This window comes from Euprymna scolopes, chromosome 5, assembly GCF_053919585.1.
Source record: "Euprymna scolopes isolate OS-2025 chromosome 5, ASM5391958v1, whole genome shotgun sequence".
Lineage (NCBI taxonomy): Eukaryota > Metazoa > Mollusca > Cephalopoda > Sepiida > Sepiolidae > Euprymna > Euprymna scolopes.
In genome coordinates, this window is record NC_136486.1 from 21,542,050 (window position 1) to 21,548,492 (window position 6,443).

At 37.8% G+C, this 6,443-nt stretch overlaps 1 non-coding gene across 1 annotated transcript; it reads right to left on the reverse strand.

Moving 5' to 3' along the window:
* Positions 1-646: 646 nt before the first annotated feature.
* On the reverse strand, positions 647-737 carry Trnay-gua (transfer RNA tyrosine (anticodon GUA)). The gene is given in 2 exon segments: positions 647-682; positions 701-737. It is a non-coding gene; the product is annotated as a tRNA-Tyr (tRNA).
* Positions 738-6,443: the final 5,706 nt, after the last annotated feature.

The following is a 6,443-nucleotide window of genomic DNA, read 5'->3' on the forward strand; positions in this document are numbered from 1 at the left end:
TGATTGAAAAATAGGCGATTTCACCGATTTCGACGAGTGTAAAATATTCGTTGATCATCATTCAATCTCGGGCAACATCGGGTCTCCCTGTTAATAATATATATATATATATATATATATATATATATATATATATATATATATACGCGTGCGCACGCGCGGCATAATTACGTTGACACACTGGTTCTCGTCAGATCGAATCTGAGCAACGTTGAGCCTGGCTAGTACCAGATGAGTAACCATTTGGGAATTCTAGGCGCTGTATGTGCTCTCTCCGCTTATCTCAGCATTGTTTCCGGTCGTCCTGAACTCCCACTTGTTACTGGTATTTAATAACGCCGACACAGAAGAGGTGCGTCTGGATATTGTGCAACTCTTACTACAAAAATTACACGCGCAGGCACTCTTACATCTTCACTGAAGGAAGCTACCATATATATATATATATATATATATATATATATATATATATATATATATATATATATATATATATATATCGAAAGATATAATTATATAATTAAATTCGGATACTCTGACTTTGAAAATTAAAATCATAAAGATGCTTAACTATTTGAAAATGTTCATTAAAATTAACAACGTAAATTTCATTGTATAAAATTAAAAAAAAAAAATGAAAATGAACTCTCGCGAGACGGATTCGAACCATCGACCTAAGGATCACAGCAATATTATTCATCTACAGTCCTCCGCTCTACCAACTGAGCTATCGCGAGTTACGAGGCTGACTTTACTACTGACACTTCATATTAAAAGGCCGTATTATATTTCAACAGAAATCAGAAATCACGCGTTGTTATTTCAATGGTCCGAGTTTTGATTCAAATGTATATACTTTTAAACACACACACACACACACACACACACACACACACACACACACACACGGTATATTTTCTATCATGGAGTAGTACTTTCTACTTGTCTTTTAATATTTTCAGGGGTATGTTTTAGAATCTACAGAGATTCGACAAAGTAAATGAATGACCACAATGTATTTGTTACGCGGCTATTTTTCCTGGGCTCATGTACCGGCCGACATTACTTCTTTTTTGAACTGAATAAACATTTTAAATTAAACGCTATAAACTTATCCAGCTAGGTAGAACACTAGAGCAGTAACATGCCTTGCCTTTGGTAACATTTATTTGTTCCTTAAACTTTGGCCCAAGATCACATTGTAGTATTTGTTCTGATGCTAACACTTCACCTTTTCTCTACTCGGTGGAGGAGAAATCTTTCATGACTGAAACAATTTTAATTTTTGTTCCTATCCAGAGTTCCCCTTTTTGGGGAGCTGGATTTTCCCCACATTAAAAACTGACCTTGACCACTTGTTCGAATCTCTACAGATTGTAAAAATATCCATTTTAACCTTTATACGCTGACCGTTTTTTGTTGCAATCATGAAGAAAGATCGATTCATCTAAGGGACGTAACTCTATTTGCGGGCATAACTGCAGATAGAAAATAAAATAAAAAAATTGAAGTGGTATTTTTTTTTTTTTACTTTTTTTCCACCTCAACACTCACTTCTAAAATGACGACTTTTAAAAGTTTTCAGCTATGCTGAAAACGAATATCACATTTAAATTTGCACAGACAATTAGTTTTAAGCATTATCGCCTCCTTTTGGAAAGAAGGTTTGGTTTATTGCTGACCACCTAAGACAGGTATCTCCAAACTATGGTCCGCGGGCTAGATATGACTCGCCAAAGTTCCTTATCCGGCCCGCAGAGAGCTCTTATTGAAAACGTAAAAATATTTAGGAAAAATGTTTTTAATGAAAATGTATGAACAGAGTATAGTGATTTTTACTCTTTGTTTAGAAAAAAATGATTTTAAAAAATGAGGTTTCGAATTAGTTTTCTGGTTATTAAGACCTTTATTATCCAATTATTATTCAGCATGTTTTGTTCCAACTGAAATGTAAAATTACTAATGCGCATGCATGTTGCAAAATATGTTAAGAATGGCAAACACCATTGACGTTTATTAAGTAATACATTAGAAACATGTCTTAACATCCAGAAAACTACTAGTCTGCATAAAATTTAAATGTGATATTCGGTTTCAGCGTACACGAAAACCTGTCGACATTTTAAATGTGAGTGTTAAGATGGAAAGAAAATAAAAATTTATCACAAAAAATTATTTGTTGTTGCAATAATAATAATAAAAAAAACTTTGTTTTCTTATAATGAGCGTCCCAAATTATCCTATAAAATAAAAAAAAAATCTTTGTAAAAGTAGAGTCATGTTCCTTAGACGAAAAGTAGAGTCATGTTCCTTGTCTTCATAATTGCCTTTTCTGTTTATTTCCATCTTAATAATACTCTCCATCGCTTGAGATCTGGATGCCTTAATTTACAAATTTAAATAAATAGATTTAATTACATTAATATCCGTATTCACTAAAAGACGGATTGAGTTGTTTTTATTGTTTCGCTTGCTCATATGTAAGAAGATTGGAAAATACTAACGAACAAAATGAGACTCATAACAGCTAGGAATTTTATTTATCCTACCCCCCCCCCAATCAACAGAGATTTGGGCATTTTGTAATGATCAGGTCCCTGTTGATTTTGCGGTGGGTGTAAAGTTCTGTGCAGTTCTAGGAGGTCCACCCTCCCAGATTTTGCATTCTCTATTTGAGAAAGGATTAGTTTTATTGCTAATCGCCTAAGGTGCCTTCACCGGGGAATGCCGACGGGGGTGCCCAGGCACTTTTTACAGATCAGAGTGCCCCTTCTCTGGGGCACTGACTTCTCGATTCCACTTTCCGGTGTCTAAATTCTTGAAGTGAAGAGAGAACTAAAAACCCTTGACAGGGTTTGAAACTTGCACGTCTCTCATTTTTCACTTTGGAGTATTTTTTGCTGATTTTTTGGGTCCTGCGGAATGAATAATCATTTGTTTAGCAATATTATCTGAGCAAGCAAAAAAAAAAAAAAAAAAAAAAATACAAGTGAAGCATGCCTGGCCCCCGTAAGTGCACAGTGAATGAGGTATAAAAAAATGACTTCAATTTAAAAAAAATGAATCCACCATTTGCCCCCCACCCCCATTTAGCTTCCAAAGTCCCCAGGGAACGTAAAATCCTGGTAGAAATGAACAAACGATGCAGTTTTAGGCCTTAACATATGTAAATTTGAGTTCTGCACCATGCAAAAACAGAAATGACGAAGTCCATCAGTCCTCCCACCCCCATTTAGCCCTCAAATCCCCAAGGTCTTAACATATTTAAATCTGAGTTCAGCACCATGCCAAACTGCTAAATAGACATACACAGAAAATTTTGGACAAATATGGTAAAATAGTCTAAAAATGAAGCGTTTTTATTATCCCTAAAATAGCCCCTGGAGCACACCCAAGAGTTATCCCGAACTATAAACAAACTTATATAGAAATCAGTTACTCATTTTCAGAAAGTTTTATAAAGATCCAAAGCATTAATTTTTTTAATAAGCACAAAAGTGTCAATTTTAGCCATTTTAACCCGATAGGCACCCCTAGGAGGGGGGGGGAGCAACCACAGTTTTCCTGGAAAATCTGTTTTGTTACTTTTTTACTCATATCATGTTTAATGTTTGTGCAAAATTTAAAAAAAATTCCAAGGCGTAGTTATTGAGAAATGTTCGGACGGACAAACGGACAAACGGACGAACGGACAAGGGTGAATTTACAGATCCATCCCCTTTAGTTAGGGGACGAAAAAAAAAAAACAACAACAAAAAAGCAACAAAAAAACAAAAAAAAACAAACAAACAGTTTAATGCATGGTTTATGATGAATAAATGTCCAATACAAGGTAGAACGATAAAATAGTCGTCCTAAAAAACCCCAAAAAACAAAACAACACTACAGCTTTATTTTAAAACTTTTATTGAAAAAATCAATTCATGTATCTTGATTATGTAATACAGCTGGCATCTATTCAATGTAGCCGTCTTTAGTCTCAATCACCGCCTCGATACGATTCTGGAACTGGGAGCATGCCTTTTTCGCAATCACCGGCGGAAGCTCGACGAATACTCGACGGATGGCGGTAATCAGGCTGACTTTGATATTGTGGAAGGTCATGTTGGTGATGTTCTCAATGTATAATCAAACAAAGTAGTCTAGCGGATTCAGGTCGGGTGAGGAGAAGAATGAGAGAAGAGTGCAAAGTCATAGCACTGCTTCGGAAGTCAAGCCTGAGTCTATTTGGACAAGGGTGTCCACGCGAATCCTGCTGTCACACTCAGGGTCTGCCAGCGGCCACCTGATTGCACCAGGGAATCACCATACTCTTCAGCACGTTCTGTCATCCGGATTTGCATTTTGTCGGAAATTTAATCCATTTCAGACAAATTCGCTGCGAAAGTACTAGCCTGCAGAAAAAAGATGCACTAAAGCTGCCTTCAGGATTGCCAGCAACCACTGTAAAAGAGTAATAAAAAATGCAACAGATCTATATGCTCAGTCCGTTAAATCCAAAGTAGCTGAGCAGCAGCTTGGTTCCCACCAGTTTTGGCAAATAGTAAACAGGATCCTGAACAGAAGCGTTTGTTCTATCCCAACCATCATCAATAGTCTTGAGGTCATCCCGTCAGCATCAGATAAAGCCAGACTATTTGCCAAGAACTTTTCAGCTAATTCTACCCTATGCGACGAAGGCCATCAACTCCCTGTATTTCCTCCTATAACGGACAACACGCTATGTAACATACAAATATCTGTGCGTGAGGTCGCCAAGCTAATCATGAACCTTGATTCCAGTAAAGCAACTGCCCCTACGGCATTACAATTATAGTGTTGAAAAAGTTTCAACCAGAACTTGCCCCGTACTTACAAAACTGTTTAAGCGTTGTCTTAAAGGGAATTGCTTCCCAACACTCTAGAAAACCTAATCAGTATGCCCTGTATTTAAGAATTCAGGTGACAGGTCATATCCCTCTCAGTACAGATCAATAAGTCTCCTGTGTGTCATGAGTAAGCTGCTGGAATCCATATTAAATAGAGAAGTAGTCAACCACCTCAGCAGATATAACCTTCTTAGTGACATACAATATGCTTGCCGTTCTGCCAGATCTACAACAGATGTGCTAACTGTTATATCTCATAGGATTAGCGAATCTCTTGACAAAGGCTTCCTCTCTAGGGAAATTGCTCTTAACCTATCAAAGACCTTCGATAACGTATGGTATAAGGGCCTATTTCACAAGATTTCCAGCTATGGTATAACTGGAAATGTTTTCTCGATCATTAAATCATTTCTCTCCGATAGGCTCATAAGAGTAATGGTTGATGGACAGAAATCAGAGGCCCTCAATATTAATGTTGAAGTCCCTCAGGGGTTACTCCCAGGCCCAACTCTCTTCCTGATATACATCAATGATCTCCCAAAACACATACTTAAATCATTCGTTGACATCTATGCTGATGACACAACCATCTATGGTAACACATCAAAGGCTGTAAATGACAAAGTTCTCTCTAATTCTCTCTCCTCTGATCTTGAGTGCGTGGTACAGTGGGGTAGGAGGTGGCTGGTTACTTTTAATGCATCTAAAACCAACCTCCTATCTTTACATCATCAACATTCTGATCCCCATCTGGCATCAATTGAAATGGCCTGAAATGGAACACATACATCAAGTCAATTGCCAAGGTGGTAGGATCCTTCTACTGCTCTAGAAGATATCTCACCCCTGATGCAATTCTCTATCTATATAAAAGCCAAGTACGTCCAAGGATGGAGTATTGCTGCCACATCTGGGCAGGAGCTGCTAAAAACAGCCTATCCTGCCTTGACAGAGTACAAAATAAGCTTCGTGGCTTAGTAGGGGATGCCCTTTTCTCTTCCCTGCAAACTCTCTCCCACAGGAGAGACATTGCGAGCCTTTCTTTGTTTTATCGTTTCTACCATGGCAGGTACTCGTCTGAACTCCAATCTCTGCCCCCCTCGCCAATATTTCACGAAAAACACCCGTCTAGCTGAAACCACTGTCAAAAATTTTCCCCACTCTTTATCTGTGCCAAAATCAAAACGTAAATTCCATGAACAAAGCTTCTTTCTTAGAAGTGCACGCCTGTGGAACTCTGTTCCGGTTGCCTGTTTCCCACTTGACTACAATCTGGATGTCTTCAAGTCCAACGTAAACAAATTCTTGATGAACCGCCCCCTCAAGGAAGACACTTTATCAAATCTCCAATACTAACGTACTGTACACGAGTGGCTTCCGGGCCTTTATAAGTGGTGACTATCTTGTAAAAAAAAAACAAAAGATGAAAAACGACGAAGATAACTTCGAAACTTAAGCAATCCGTAGTTAATAAACACTGCGATGAATTAAACTATCAGATCTCAGTGCGGACAATTTTAAATGTCTAATATTTGCGCAAGGACTTGCGTCAGGACGAGATGCTGAAATCAGTGC